Source organism: Prionailurus bengalensis, chromosome X (genome assembly GCF_016509475.1).
Source record: "Prionailurus bengalensis isolate Pbe53 chromosome X, Fcat_Pben_1.1_paternal_pri, whole genome shotgun sequence".
Lineage (NCBI taxonomy): Eukaryota > Metazoa > Chordata > Mammalia > Carnivora > Felidae > Prionailurus > Prionailurus bengalensis.
The window spans coordinates 35,687,900-35,704,560 of NC_057361.1; positions in this window are offsets into that span (position 1 = coordinate 35,687,900).

A 16,661-nucleotide genomic window follows, 5' to 3' on the forward strand; every position below is an offset into this window, starting at 1 on the left:
TGGAGGGCAGGTTCGTGATCCAACTGAGACATCACAATCTTCAAATCTTCCGAGCTGGGGCCGGAAACTGATGCCAGGGCAGCGGCGGTGGTTAAACAAGCGGAGGCTTTATGGCCAGCCAGGTGGGAACCTGAAACTTTCCTTTACTACCTGTGTTCTGGGGTGACCAGATAATGTCTCTGAGTAGCAGTTTTCCCATGGCCCAGAGCCTGACGCGGGGCTCGAACTCACAAACCGCGAGATCGTGACCTGAGCCGAAGTTGGACGCTTAACCGACTGAGCCACCCAGGCGCCCCGTATCTATTCCTTTTAATTTGCATACCCCACTCCTGTTGTTTGCCCCTGTCTATGGTCAATATTCTTTTCAGTTTAACGTGTATATTTAGGGGCACCCGAGTGGCTCAGTTGGTCAAGCATCTGACTCTTGATTTGGGCTCAGGTCATCATCTCACGGTTCATGAGTTTGAGCCCTATGTCCAGCTCTGTACTAAGCCTGCTTGGGATTCTCTCTCTCTCTCTCTCTCTCTCTCTCAAAATAAATAAATAAAATTTCAATGTGTATATTTAATTTGTATTTTCTCTTAAAAAATGCATTTTGGGGACACCTGGGTGGCTCAGTCGGTTAAGCGTCCGACTTCGGCTCAGGTCATGATCTCGCCGTCTGTGAGTTCGAGCCCCGTGTCAGGCTCTGTGCTGACGGCTCAGAGCCTGGAGCCTGCTTCGGATTCTGGGTCTCCCTCTCTCTCTGCCCCTCCCCCGCTCATGCTCTGTCTCTCTCTCTCTGCCAAAAACACATTAAAAAAAATTTTTTTTTAATGCATTTTGCTTTATGTATGTATATGTTTCTTTTGCCTTTAAAACCAACGTTATTGAGGTATAACTTACATGCGAAAATGTTCCTATTTTAAGTGTACATTCCGCTGAGTTTTGACAAATGTATATACCCATGTCACCACACTGTAATCAACATATTGATCACTTTCATCACCATGGAAAGTTCCCTTGTATCCATTTGCGGTCAGCCCCCCTCCCTCAACCCCAGCCCAAACCTACACGAATCTGCTTTTTCTAGCTAGATATTAGTTTTGCCTGTTCTAGAATTTCATAGACAAAGAAAAATATAGTGCATACTCTCCTGTGTCTGGCTTTTGTTCAATATAATATTTTTGAGATTCATGCATGTTACTGCACATATCAATAATTCATTTCTGTTTATTGCTGAGTAGTATTCTATGACTATACCACAATTTGTGTATTCTCCCATTGATGTATTTTAAATTTATGTGTATTATTTTACATATCTCATTTAGTTTCTTAGCTCAGGTGTCATTGTAAGCTCTACCTTCCAGCTTTTACAGTTTCTCCAAATTGGGGTAGAAAGGACTTGTTTGGGCCCTTTAATGTTAGGGGACCAGCAAGGTGTCCCTTTGGTCCAACCAACCTTAGGTAGTATTGTACTGTGTTAAAAAAACTTTGCTTTATTTATACTAGATTTATTTACCGAATCTATTTATTTATGCTAAAAACCCAAAAAACAAAAAACCCAGGTCACCCATTTCTTAATAACCATCTGAAGATTTCCACCTGCTGGGACGAGTCCTGTGACTCTCCCCTTCCTGTTTCCTTTTTGTTTCGCACCTATCAATATTCCCTGCATTCACCTTATATGCTTTAGTAACTGTTTGAAACTTTCCACCTCGTTGGGAAGCATCTCTGGTCTGTCCCCGGCCTCTCCCCATTGGCTTGTTAATTAACCTAAGGTTTCTATTAGCATCTGTAAGACCCTGAGGTGAAGCGGAGACTGCAAACTCGAGGAGGCTTCCAGAGCTGTTTTTTTTTTGGTTTTGTAACAATGAGGTTACGTGGGGCGCCCAGTTGAAAGGGGCCCCCTCAACCCTGGCATTTACCGTGACCTGGGTAACGGGCATATTCGGCGGGTTAACATCTGGGTCGTCATAAAGCCGGTCCCACACGCCAGGAAGCCTCGCAGCTGCTTCATCCGGGGTTTTCCACTAGGCATTTATCGGGGTTAAGGACAGAGCTCTCTCTAAGGATTAGAAAGCCTTCGGGTGGCTTTTGCCCAGTCCACCAGGCTGGCTGTTCCCTCGGGAGTGTCTGGATCACGTACAGCCGCCTGTGGCTGTGGCACAGCGAGCCGTGGGTCCCGCACCAGCCCAAACATGCCCTTCCCCCCAGCAGCGTTCAGACCGAAGACACCGCCCCCAATCAGTTTCTCTCCCCAATCCAGCTCGGCGAGGCTTCCTCAGGAAGCTGAGGATACCGATCTACAAGACGAAAACAACTCTTTTCACACGTCACCTTCTTGGTTCTGTCCTCCCCCAACGCTGGCTACATTCTTGGTCATCAGAGGTCTTCTTTAGAAGTACTTTCTGTTGTCCTTACAGAAATTTTCTCTTGGGGTGGAAGCTTGGAAGCTAGTGGCTGAAGCTCAGCCTCCCGCAAATCTGAGTCTGGGCTAGTGTCACAGCCTGACCCAGTCTTCTTTTTTACTTTAGGGATGATAGGAAACAATGACTAAGGTATTGAAGGTTTTGCCTTGTTCTTAGCCTGCGTTTCCTTCTGCATCCCCGTGAAGCAGCTCCCCCGGAGTTGGATCTTTCTCTAAATTCCACTGGTAACTTTCACCTTTAGTAAGTGGGCAAAGCTCCAGACCGTGGGTGAGCATGTGGCCACCCGGGAATCAAAGGTTCTTCATCCTCCGCCCTTTCCTCCTTTCTCTTTCCAAACCACGTGTTTCTGTGAACCAGGGCCATTCTAGCAAGTTCCGCATCACTGACACCGACTAAAAAAGACCTGAGCTTTCCACTGTGTGGGGAAGAACCCAGCTCTTCCCTATTGTGTGTTTCTTCCCCATGCGTCTCCTTTACTAGACACACAGAACACTTCTAGTCACACCGACACTTCTAGTCACCAAATGTGTGGAGGGTTTCCCCACATCAAGCAATTCTCTGTGACATTCCTGGTGGTGGGTATCCTACAATTCAACTCAATTCTGACACGATCTACCTGGAGGCAGCGGCAGATCCCACAGGGTAAGGGATCAGTCCCATAAGACGGTCCCCACTCCCCAACTTCAGACACCAGTCAAGTCCAGGCTGTCAGCGGTGCTTCTGACCTATTGGCTACAGATTGGACGTTCCCATGACTTGCTCCTCGGGTTTGATTAGTTCATCAGAGCGGCCCACAGAACTCAGAGAAACATTGTACTCACTACATTAGCTGTTTATTACAAAAAGCTAGAACTCAGGAAGAGCCAGATGGAAGAGATACGTACGGTGGGGTCCGGGGAAAGGACAAGGACCTTCCGTGCCCTGTGCAGGCACGCCACTCTGCCCACATCTCCACGTGTGCACCAACCCGAAAGCTCCCTGAACCCCATCTTTTTTTGTTTTTCGTTTTTTGTTTTTAGGGGGGCTTCATTACATAGGCGCAATTGATTAAATCATTGGTCATTGGTGATTGAAGTCAACCTCCAGTCCTCCTCCCGCCACCAGAAATCAGGGGGTGGGACTGAAAGTCCCAACCATCTAATCTTGGTTGGTTCCCCTGGCAACCAGCCCCCACCCTGGGGATACCTAAGGTCTTTTCAACAGTCACGTCATTAACATAACTAAAGATACCTTTATGGCTCTCAACGCAGGAAATTCCAAGGCTTTTAGGCAGGGTGAACCGGGAACGATGCAGGAAGACCAAATACATACGGGAAATATTTTGGTCATCTGAATAACCAAATACATATTTCTTGTAAATCACAATATCTCCGGTTCTTAATCTAGAGGGTCCTCACTTATAGGTAGTGTTAGATTGGAACCCAGTTTTTTGTGGTTTTTTTTTTTGTTGTTGTTGTTGTTGTTAAGGTTTTTATCTTTAAGTAATCTCTACACTCAACGTGGGGTTTACAACCCAGCGATCGAGTCTCATGCTAGACCATCTGAGCCAGCCGGGCGCCCCAGATTGGGACCCAGTTTTATTTTTTCACATGTGGCATACCATTTCCCCCCCCCCCCCTCAACTCCATACAGTTGATCTCCAAAGCCTTGGCTGTAACATGAGTACAGTAGTTCGAAAAAAGAAATCTCTTCATTAGAATTTGTTTGAACTTTTAATTGAAGTATGGCATACATATCTCAAAGTTCTCAAATCAGAAATGATTTGATGAATTTCACAAAGTGAAAACAACAGTGAACAGGACCTTGGCTGTACCTCAGAAGCCCTCCTCCTGTCTCTTTCCATTCACTGCCCATCATGGATGAATTTGGCTTGTGTGTGTGTGTGTGAGTGCTTCATATAAATGGAATCATACTTTTTTCAATATTATTATCTTTTTTATAAAATGTTTTAATGTTTATTTTTGAGAGAGAGAGCATGCATGTGGGCAGGGGAGGGGCAGAGAGAGAGAGAGAGAGAGGATCTGGAGCAGGCTCTGTGCTGACAGCAGAGAGCCCAATGAGGGGCTCGAACTCACGAACCATGAGATCGTGACCTGAGCCAAAGTCAGAGGCTCCACCAACTGAGCCACCCAGGCACCCCATAATGGGATCATACTTTATGTACTCTCTTGTGTCTCCCATTTTTCACTATCACGTTTCTCAGATTTATCCCTATTGTTGTGTCTAGTTGTAGTTTGCTCATTCTCACTGCTGTATGTATTCCATTGCATAATTATACTACAATTTTTAAATTTTAACTCCAGTTAGTTAACATGCAGTGTAATATTAGCTTCAGGTGTACAATATAACGATTCAACACTTCCAAACATCACCGGGCACTCATCATGACAAGTGCACCCCTTAATCCCCATCACCTATTTAACCCATCATGAGCTTGGTAACCATCAGTTACCCCTTGGTGACCATCAGTCTGTTCACTACAATTAGGCGTCTCCTTCTTGCTTTGTCTCTCTCTCTCTCTATTTTTCCCTTGTTGTTTGTTTCTTAAATTCCACGTATACATGTATATTGCAACAACATGGAAGAAGCTATATACATATATATATATACACATACACATACACTATATGGGGGCTCGTCCGGGATTCGAGAGACCCCCAGGACCCCACCCGGAGGGTCCCACATCTGGTGAGTGCGTTCAACTTCTACCTTTCGCCCGCATATGTTCTGAGAGCTCTATACTGTATCTCTACCTGTAGGAATTCCAAACTGTCTTTGGATCGGCATTGGCTTAAGCGGACGCGCTGGCGAGCCGCCGACCGGGGGTCTTGGGAGACGTCCCTTGCCCCCACCAAGAGGACGAAGTCCTCATCCGTGAGGAGGGCCGGCTGCCATTACGGACAGCCAGAACCTTCGTTTTACTTTCTGTTTTGTCTCCGCGGCCGCGCTGGAACGTTTGTCCGTGTTGTTGTGTCCTTGTTAATCGTCATAACTGTTTGTGTCCTGGTGTGGATTGGAATGGGGCAGACCCAAACCACCCCCCCTGTCTCTTATGCTCTCCCACTTCTCGGACGTTAAGGAAAGGGCTCATCATTTGAGCACAGACATAAGAAAAGGGAAATTTCAGACTGACTGCATGCCAGAATGGTCAACCTTTGACGTGGGATGGCCCCGAGAAGGAACTTTCCACCTACCTGTTATTTTGCAGGTCAAGGCCGTAATCTCCAAGGACAAACCGGACGGCCACCCTGACCAGGTGCCCTACATCCTGGTCTGGCAGGACATGATCGAAAACCCCCCTTCTTGGCTAACACCATCCTTACCCCCCAAAGCAGGACCTCCCAAGATTCTAGCCCTGCGGAGAGCCGAGAAGGAGACTGACACAAAGACCAAAACGCCCCTTTATCCGTTCTTGCAGGATTCCTCCCCGGAGGACCTGATTCATCTGCCACCCTACCAGGCTCCCCCTCCCCCTTCCGCCCCTCCATTGGAAGCACCAGGGGCTGCAGGAGGGGCACCACCCCCTGACGAGGGAATTCCTGTGCAGGTGGGGGGGGGCAAGCAGCAGGGACACGTGGACGGACCCACCGGGCGGCCCCACCCTCAAGTATGGGGCCGGCGACTCCACCGCCCTTCCCCTCCGCGCCGTGGGGCCTCCCGACGAGTCTGGAGAACAACCAATGTCATATTGGCCGTTCTCCGCCAGTGATTTATATAATCGGAGAACTCAAAATGCAAAGTTCTCCAATAACCCAAAAGATTTAACTGGGCTTTTAGATACTGTTCTCTTTACCCACCAACCTACTTGGGATGACTGTCCACAGCTCTTGCAGGTTCTCTTCACCACCGAAGAGAGAGAACGAATACAGGTGGAAGCTCGGAAGTCTGTCCTGGGAGAGGACAGACAGCCGACTCAAAACCCAGACCTCATAAACGCTGCCTTCCCCTTATCCCGCCCTACCTGGGACTACAACTCGGCTGAAGGTAAGGAGAGACTCCGGGTCTACCGCCAGACTCTAATGGCAGGTCTCAAGGCTGCCGCGCGCAAGCCTACTCATCTGGCCAAGGTATATGATGTAAGACAAGGTAAGGATGAGAGTCCAGCAGCCTTCTTAGAGAGAATCACAGAGGCTTTTAGGCAGTACACCCCGATGAACCCAGAAGCCCCAGAAACAAAAGCCGCAATTATCATGGCTTTTGTTAATCAGGCCGCTCCAGACATCAAAAGGAAATTACAAAGAGTGGAGAGGCTAGGAGAGAAGGGCCTGCAGGACTTAATAACAGTAGCAGAGAGAGTTTACAATAATAGAGAAAGCCCGGAGGAGCAACAGACTAAACTATGCGACCGGCACACCCGAAATCTGGCTAAGGTCCTTCTGGCTACAACCATGGATGTCCCACAGGAAAAACGGAGGCACCTCAAGAAGCTGACTTCAGGGACAGGTAAGGAGGATGGCCCTGGTCCCCGACGGGAGCGCCCTAAACTAAACAAAAACCAATGTGCTTATTGCATGGAAGAGGGCCACTGGGTGAAAGACTGCCCTAACAAAAGGTGTAAGGCCCCTGCGAAGATATTGGAGATGGAGGACCTGGACGACTAGGGAAGTCGGGGTTCGGTACCCCTCCCCGAGCCCAGGGTAACTCTCAGAGTGGAGGGGCAACCAGTTGAATTTCTAGTGGACACTGGGGCACAACATTCGGTCTTATTACAACCCCAGGGAAATTGGCAAGCAAGTCCTCAGGGGTGCAAGGGGCCACGGGGACCAAACAGTACTCATGGACTACCCGAAGAACTGTGGACCTCGTCATGGGCCGGGTATCCCACTCCTTCATGGTCATCCCTGAATGTCCCTACCCGTTGTTAGGTCGGGACTTGCTCACCAAGATGGGGGCACAAATTTGCTTCCGCCCCGGAGGGGCAAAAACCCTAGACAAAGAAGGGCAACCGATTCAGGTGCTTATCCTGAGTTTGGAAGACGAATATCGTCTCCACCAGACGCCCCCAGCCCCAATGACTGACACTGACCGTTGGCTACAGGCATTTCCTCAGGCATGGGCAGAAACTGGGGGAATTGGGCTGGCCCGACACCGACCGGCTATATGCATAGAACTAAAACCAGGGGCAGACCCTGTCAGGGTCCGCCAATACCCCATGCCTCTTGCAGTGTGAACGGGAATCACGCCCCACATTCGGCGACTACTAGACTCAGGCATATTAAGGCTCTGCCAATCGTCATGGAACAGTCCCTCACTGACAGTGCAAAAACCGCACTCTAACAATCACAGGCCAGTCCAGGACTTAAGGGAAGTCAAGCGGCGAGTAATGGATGTGCACCCCACGGTCCCAAACCCGTACCCCCTCCTCTCCACCTTGCCTCCAGACAAAAATTGGTATACGGTATTAGCTTTAAAAGATGTCTTTTTCAGCCTGCCTTTAGCACCCAAGAGCCAAGACCTTTTTGCCTTTGAATGGACGGACCCCGAGAAAGGCGTCAACGGCCAACTCACCCGGACTCGACTACCACAAGGATTCAAAAACTCACCAACCATCTTCGACGAGGCCTTACACGAAGACTTGGGTGAGTTCCCTTCTGAGCACCCTCATTTGACCTTATTGCAATATGTAGATGATAGCCTGCTGGCGGCGGAGGACCAGGACGCTTGCCTGCGAGGCACCAAGGACTTACTCCAGACTGTAGCAGCTCTAGGATACCGGGCCTCAGCCAAAAAGGCCCAAATCTGCAGAGCAGAGGTGAGCTACCCGGGGTACAAATTAAAGGACGGACAAAGATGGTTGACGGATGCGCGGAAGGAAACCATCCCAAGGATCCCACAGCCGCCAACCGTCCGTCAGGCACGTGAATTCCTGGGGTCGGCGGGGTTCTGTCGATTATGGATTCCGGGTTTTGCCGAGATGGCCAGACCCCTCTGTGAGGCCACCAGGCACCAACAAAATTTTGAATGGACAGAGGCCATGAACAAGGCCTTTTGATGACCTTAAACAGGCCTTGCTGTCTGCCTCAGCTCTCGGGTTGCCTGACCTAACCAAGCCCTTCTACCTGTATGTAGACGAGAAAGACGGGGTGGCAAAAGGGGTCCTTGTCCAGCACATAGGCCCCTGGAAAAGACCCATAGCTTATCTCTCTAAAAAGCTGGACACGGTGGCCGCTGGATGGGCCCCCATGCTTAAAAATTATTGCCGCGGTGGCCACTATGGTCAAGGACGCAGACAAGCTAGCCATGGGGCAAGAGCTATATGTTACTACCCCACATGCTATTGAAGGGGTACTCAAACAGCCCCCAGACCGCTGGATCAGCAATGCTCGTCTGACCCATTTTCAGAGCCTACTGATAAACCCCACCGGAATTTTATTCAAGCCACCTACAACCCTGAATCCGGCAACTCTACTCCCTAACCCAGACTGGGACCCCCCCCCCCCCCTGCATAACTGTCAAGAGATTTTGGCACAGGTGCACGGAATCAGGGCTGATCTCTGGGACCGGCCGCTGCCGAACGCACGGCATACGTATACCGGTATACGGACGTATACCGGTATACGGACGGCAGCGGTTTTGTCCGAGAAGGAATCAGATACGCGGGGGCAGCCGTAACCACAGAGACGGAGATCATCTGGGCAGAGCCATTGGCAGCCGGAACATCGGCTCAACGGGCAGAACTGATCGCCCTGGCCGAGGCACTAACCATGGGAAGAAGGTAAACGGGTAAACATTTACACCGACGGCAGGCACGCCTTTGCCACCGCTCAAATCCACGGAGCCCTTTACAGAGAGAGAGGGCTTCTGACAGCAGAGGGAAAGACTATTATAAAAACAAAGCAGAGATTCTTGAACTCCTAAGGGCCCTCTGGCTGCCCGAGGCGCTAGCTATCATCCATTGTCCAGGCCGCCAAAAAGCAGACACACCAGTAGCCAGGGGAAACCGGCTAGCCGACTCAAAAGCGAAGGAGGCGGCCCTTTCGGTGACCCAGGTTTTAACAACCACGCTACCCGATCCGGGGGCACCGGCCCTGCCGGACACCCCCAACTATACTGGCACCGACTTACCATGGATTAAACGCTCGCCTATGACCCAATGCTTGCGTGGCCGTTGGAGGGCCGCAGACTCCAGCATCATCCTGCCAGAGGAACTAGGACGACGCGTCCTATCCCAAATGCATCGGAGGACTCACGGGAACAAGAAAGACGGAAGACCGCATGCGACATGCTAAGGTCATTATTAAGGACTCTCGAGCAAAGATCGAGCAGATCGTGGCAAGCGGTCACGCATGCCAGCTAACCAACGCCACCACCCATGGGTCGAACCCCGGAACCCGACTCAGGGGAGACCGCCCAGGAGCATGCTGGGAAGTAGATTTCACCGAGGTAAGGCCTGGAAAATATGGGTACAAGCACTTGCTAGTTTTCGTAGATACCTTTTCAGGGTGGGCGGAGGCATTCCCCACCAAGCACGAAACAGCGCAAACCGTGACCAAAAAGCTGCTGGAGGACATTCTGCCAAGGTATGGGTTTCCTGCCAGGATCGGATCCGACAATGGACCGGGGTTCATTTCTAAGGTAACACGGGGAGTAGCACAAATACTGGGGGCAGATTGGAAATTACATTGTGCTCACAGACCCCAGAGCTCAGGTCAGGTAGAGGGGATGAATAGGACATTAAAAGAGACCTTAACTGAATTAGCCTTGGAGGCTGGCGGGGACTGGGTCACTCTCCTCCCCTTTGCCCTATATAGGGTGAGAAACTCACCGTCTAAGATGGGACTGACTCCCTACGAAATCATGTTTGGTATACCCCCACCTATCGTTCCTGCCTTGAAACCCGAAGTGCTTGCTGAGTTCGATGACCCACAGCTTCTTTTCTCCCTCCGAATGTTACAAAGAGCCCATGAGCAGGTGTGGCCTAAGCTGAAGGCCCTCTACGGTACGAGACCGGGCCGCCCCCTGACCTCCATCGGTATCGGCCAGGCGATTGGGTGTACATGCAGAGGCACCAAGAGCAGACACTCCTATGTCCCTGGAAAGGACCCTACATGGTGATCCTGACCACGCCCACCGCTCTCAAGGTCGACGGAATAACTCCCTGGGTCCACTACACCCACGTCCGGCCAGCTGATCCACACGCCGTCCTCAAGGAATTTGTTCCGGAATGGAAGAGTCAGCCCGACAAAGACAATCCCTTAAAGCTTAGGCTGCATCGCTCCCACTTACCCCGCTAATATTACTTACGCTGTATCCCCTCGCGGCTAAACCCAACCCCAACCCCCACCGACCACTTAATCTAACCTGGCAAATCATCACCCCAAGCTCTAACCCATGATTGGGTCCTGCATAGGATCCTCTGGAAAAGGGGGGAATGTGGGACCCAAGGAATTTAACAAAAATCCCCTACCCCTGGACAAGCAGGCAAGACTAACTCCATTTTGTGCTACACCCACCATCTCATGTATAACCCCCACATGACCTACTTATTGCTTAAGACACTCCCCCACCCTAGTCAAGCCGCTGAGCACACCCTTACTGGAAACCGGCTCATTTAGGAATGCGGAACCCCTAACCGCCAAATAACGTAAACCCCGCCTTTTGCTCGCCAAACTTGCGCGCCAATTCTGACCAGAGTGATAGGCTAGCTCAAACGGTTACTATAGGGTAAATTGTAATTCAATTGGCCACTGCGTGTGGACTGACATGACTATGCAACTTTCTGTGTGTGTCACAATCTCATTGGCCACTGGCCTATAAAACTGCTACGCCTCTTAACCTAGGGGTCCAAGTCCCTGCTCCGCTGTGTCGGGTATACTCGGGCCCAAGCTCGAGCCTGCAAATAAACCCTCGTGCGTTTGCATCGGTATCGGCTCCTTGGTGGTCTCTCGGATTCAAAATAGGGGGCATTACACTATATACGTTATATATACACGCACCTTTATCCATGCATCTACAGATAGAGACAGAGACAGACGTAGAGATAGAGATAGAGATATATGCCACATCTTCTTTATCCATGCATCTGTCAGTGGACACTGGGGTTGCTTCCACAGTTTGGCTATTGTAAATAATGCTGCTATAAACACAGGGGTGCATGTATCCCTTTGAATTAGTGTTCTTGTATTGTTTGGGTAAATACCCAGTAGTGCGATAGCTGGATCATAAGGTACTTTTATAATTTTTTTTAATGTTTATTTCTTTTTGAGAGAGAGAGAGAGAGGGAGCAAGGGAGGGGCAGAGAGAAAGGGGGCCAGAGAATCCCAAACCACTCCGTGCTGACAGCAGAGAGCCCGATGCAGGGCTCAAACTCATGAACCGTGAGATCGTGACCTAAGCTGAAATTCAGAGTCGGACGCTTACCCGACTGAGCCACCCAGGTACCCCAAGTAGTTCTGGGGTAGTAGTTCGAGGAACCTCCATACTGTTTCCTACAGTGGTTGCACCAGTCTGCATTCCCACCAACAGTGCAAGAGGGTTTCCATTCTCTGCATTCTCACCAACACCTGTTGTTTCTCGTGTTGTCGATTTTAGCCGTTCTGACAGGTGTGAGGTGATATCTCATTGTGGTTTTGCTTTGCATTTCCCTGACGATCAGGGATGATGAGCATCTTTTCATGTGTCTGTTGGCCATCTGGATGTCTTCTTCAGAGAAATGTCTGTTCGGGTGCTCTGCCCATTGTTCATTGGATTATTTGGTTTTTTTCGGTGTTGAGTTGTATGGGTTCTTTATATATTTTGGATACTAATTCTTTGTTGGATATGTCATTTGCAAGTATCTTCTCCCATTTAGCCTTTTAGCTTGGTTGACTTTTTCCTTAACTGTGCAGAAACTTTTCATTTTGATGTAGTCCCAATAGTTTATTTTTGCTTTTGTTTCCCTTGCCTCAGGAAACATATCTAGAAAGGAGTTGCTATGGCCGATGTCAAAGAAGTTACTGCCTGTATTCTCTTCTAGGGATTCTTATGGTTTCAGGTCTCACATGTAGGTCTTTAATCCATTTTGAATTTATTTGTGTGTATGGTGTAAGAAAGTGTTTGTTTTGCATGTAGCTGTCCAGTTTTCCCAGCATCAATTCTTGAAGAGACTGCCTTTTTCTCATTGGATATTCTTTCCTGCTGTGTTGAAGATTAATTGACCATATAATTGGGGGTTTGTTTCTGGATTTTCTATTCTGTTCCACTGACCTATGTGTCTATTTTTGTGCCAGTACCATACTGTTTTGATTATTACAGCTTTGGAATATAACTTGAAGTCCAGAATTGTGATGCCTCCATAATTATACCACAACTTAATCGTTGCACTATTGATGGGCATTTGGATCGTTTCCAGGGTTAAACTTAAAAATAAAATTCTCAGTTATTTCACCAGCAAAAAGCGAGTTTCTTTCAGGAATAGCAGAGACAATTCTGGACATGCAGGTTATGGCGAAACCACAGGCAAATCCAGAGAACAAAGGAGGAAGTGCTCTTTTGTAGAGGAAAGGGGGCAGGTGGGAGGGGCCGTTATAAACAAAAACTCCATTAGAGTAAACTGGGAGTTCAAAGTGTAGTGGCTTATTGGCTGAGCTGTGACCGTCTCCCATTGGCTGGGCAAAGAGAAAATCATTCTTCCTCCAGCTCAGGTAGTAAAGTACACTTGATCTGGAACAACACAGATTTGAACTGTGCAGGTTCACTTACACACAGATTTTTTTTTTTATTTTGATAAATATGGTGCAGTACTGTAAATGTATTTTCCTTATGATTTTCTTAATAGCATTTTCTTTTCTCTAGCTTACTTTATTGTAAGAATACAGTATAGAATACATATGACATACAAAACATGTGTTAATCAACTGTTTATGTTGCCAGTAAGGCTTCTGGTCAACAGTAGCCTATTAGTAGTTAAGTTTCCGGGGAGTCAAAAGTTATATGGGGATTTCGACCCCCCTGTTGTTCAGGATTCAATTGTGTAGGCTTCTTCTTGCTGTGAAAGACAGCGTGAGCAGGGGAGGGGCAGAGAGAGAGAGGGAGACACAGAATGAGAAGCAGGCTCCAGGCTCCGAGCTGTCAACACAGAGCCCGACACGGGGCCTGAATGCATGGACCACAAGATCATGATCTGAGCCGAAGTCAGACGTTCAACCCACTGAACCACTCAGGGGCCCCTGTATAAGCTTCTTCTTGTGAATTCCAAGAATATCTCTTCCTGTTGGGGTCTGCAATTGATGGTGAGTGGTAGGGCATGAGAGCCCCCACCCTTCCTGACTCCATTTTAAATTCTTTTTTTTTTTTTAATGTTTTTGTTTATTTTTGAGGCAGAGAGAGTACAGTTAGGTGGGGGAGGGACAGAGAGAGAGAGGGACAGAAGATCTAAAGCGGGCTCCTCGCTGATAGCCGTGAACCCGATGTGGGGCTTGAACTCATGAACCACGAGACCGTGACCTGAACCAAAGTCAGACATTGAACGCTCAACCAGCTGAGCTACCCAGGTGCCCTGAGCATCTGATTCTTGATTTCAGCTCCAGTCATGATCCCAGGGTCATGGGATTGAGCCCTGGATCAGGCTCTGTGCTGGGCAAGGAGCCTGCTTAAGATTTTCTCCCTCTCCCTCTGCCCCTCTCCCCTGCTCATGTGCTCACTGTCTCTAAAATAAAACTTTAAATGTTTATTTATTTTTGAGAGAGACAGAGAGACAGAGCACGAGTGGTGGAGGGGCAGAGAGAGAGAGAGAGAGAGGGAGACACACAATCTGAAACAGGCTGTAAGCTGGGAGCCATCAGCCCAGAGCCTGACGCGGGGCTGGAACTCACTAACTGTGAGATCATGATCTGAGCTGAAGTCGGACGCTTAACCGACTGAGCTGCCCAGGCACCCCTCTCTAAAATAAAATTTAAAAAAATATATATTAAACATAAAATTAAAACCTTAGTATTTTCCATTGCTTTTTCATTTTAGCCATTCTGATGGGGTGTAGTGGTATCTTGTGCTTTTAATTAGCATTTCCTTATTGCCTAATGAAATTGAGCACCTTTTCAGATATTTACTTGCCACTTGAATATGTTTTTTCAAGTGTCTTTTCCAGACTTTTGCCTGTTTTTCTTTTGGGTTGTCTGTCTTTTTCTTATTAATTTGTGACCGTTCTTTCTATAGCCTGGATATGAATCTTTCTTCTGGGATATGTACTGAGAATATTCTCTTCAATTCTGTAGGTTGTGTTTCAGTCTTTTGATTTCAAGTAGTCTGATAATACAATGATGCTTGTTGTATTCTGGTAAAGACATCTTCAAAAACATCTTTGCCCACACCAAACCATGAAGATGTTTTCCTCTAAGAGCTTTATTATTTTATCTTTCATATTTAGATCTACAATTCTTCTGAATCAGGCTTATATGTATGGTGTGAGGTAGGAATCCAAATTTATTTTCCCTCCAATTAGATACAAAATTAACCCAATATCATTTATTTAAAAGAGTCTCTTTTTTCCCCCATGGCACACAAGTGTCATGCTGTTAGGTGGCCTGGAATGTATGTTGGCTTCTGGATTTTCGGTTCTTTTCCATTGGTCAGTTCATCCATTCTTGTGCTAGGACTTCACTGTGTTCCCCAGATAGGCCTTGGATATTCTTGATTAAGTTACTTGTTAGACACCTTATAGCCTTATAGTTATTATAAATGATAATTTATATAATTTATTGTTTTTATTACATTTTTATAATTTCTGGTTATTTCGGGGGATAAAGAACTGTTGCCGATTTTTCTAGGTTGATTTTATAGCTTGAAACCTTATATACCTCTCCTATTAGCGTTAAGACCTTGTTGATTGTATTTTTATTTCTTGACAGATCACCTGCAAATAGTAGTTTCACCTTTTTTCTTCCTGTAATAATACTTTTGTGAGGGTTACTTTTATGTGTCAACTTGACTGGGCTATGGTGCCCAGTTGTTTGGTCAAACACCAATCTAGATATTGCTGTGAAGATAGTTTTTAATGTGATTAATGTTAATATTTAAATCAGTATAAGGCACCTGGCTGGCTCAGTGAGTAGAGCATGTGACTCTTGATCTAAGGGTCATGAGTTCAAGCCCCACGTTAAGCGTACGGATGACTTTAAAAAAAAAAAAAATGAAAACTCTTAAAAAAAAAGAGGGGGGCGCCTGGGTGGCGCAGTCGGTTAAGCGTCCGACTTCAGCCAGGTCACGATCTCGCGGTCCGGGAGTTCGAGCCCCGCGTCAGGCTCTGGGCTGATGGCTCAGAGCCTGGAACCTGTTTCTGATTCTGTGTCTCCCTCTCTCTCTGCCCCTCCCCCGTTCATGCTCTGTCTCTCTCTGTCCCAAAAATAAATAAACGTTGAAAAAAAAAAATTTAAAAAAAAAAAAAAAAAAGAGGAAAGAAATTGCTCCAGATATTTTAAGCAGAAAGGTATTTAATACAGGGTGTAGAGTTTATATTTAAAAAAAATCAGGGCACCTGGGTGTCTCAGTGGGTTAAGTGTCCGACTTCGATCTCACTGTTTGTGAGTTCGAGTCCTACGTCAGGGCTCTGTGCTGACAGCTTGGAGCCTAGAGCCTGCTTCGGATTCTGTGTCTCCCTCTCTCTCTGCCCCTCTCCCGCTCATGCTCTGTCTCTCTGTCTGTCAATAATAAATAAAAGTTAAAAAAAAATTTTTTTTAATTTACATCAGTAGACCTTGAATAAAGCAGATTACCCTCCATAATATGGGTGAGCCTTGTCTAATCACTTGAAGGCCTTAAGAGAAAAAAGACTGACATCTTCCAAGGAAGGGCAATTCTGCCTCCAGATGGCCTTTGTACTTGAACTGCAACATAAGCTGTTCCCTGGTCTCTAGCCTGCCAACTTTGCCCCACAGATTTCAGACTTGTCAGCCCCTGCAATTGCATGAACCAATTTCTTAAAATCAACCTCTATTCCCATCTCTCTAACCATCCACATCCTATTTCTCCTGTTTCTCTGGAGAACCTTGACTAATATAACGGCTTAATTATTTTCATTTCCTACCATTTCCCGTGACTTTGATGCCATATTAAATAGTAGCAGTGATGAGGACATCCTTGTCTTATTTACAATGTTAAAGGGGATGTGTCAAAAGTTTGTCCATTAACTATATTTGTTATATGTTTTGATACATAACCTTTATCAAGTTAAGGAAGTTTCTTATATTCCTAATTTTCTAGGTTTACCGATATTAAGCCATTATTGAATTCCTGGGATAAAAACTTCATCATGATAGATTTAAAAAAAAAAAAACT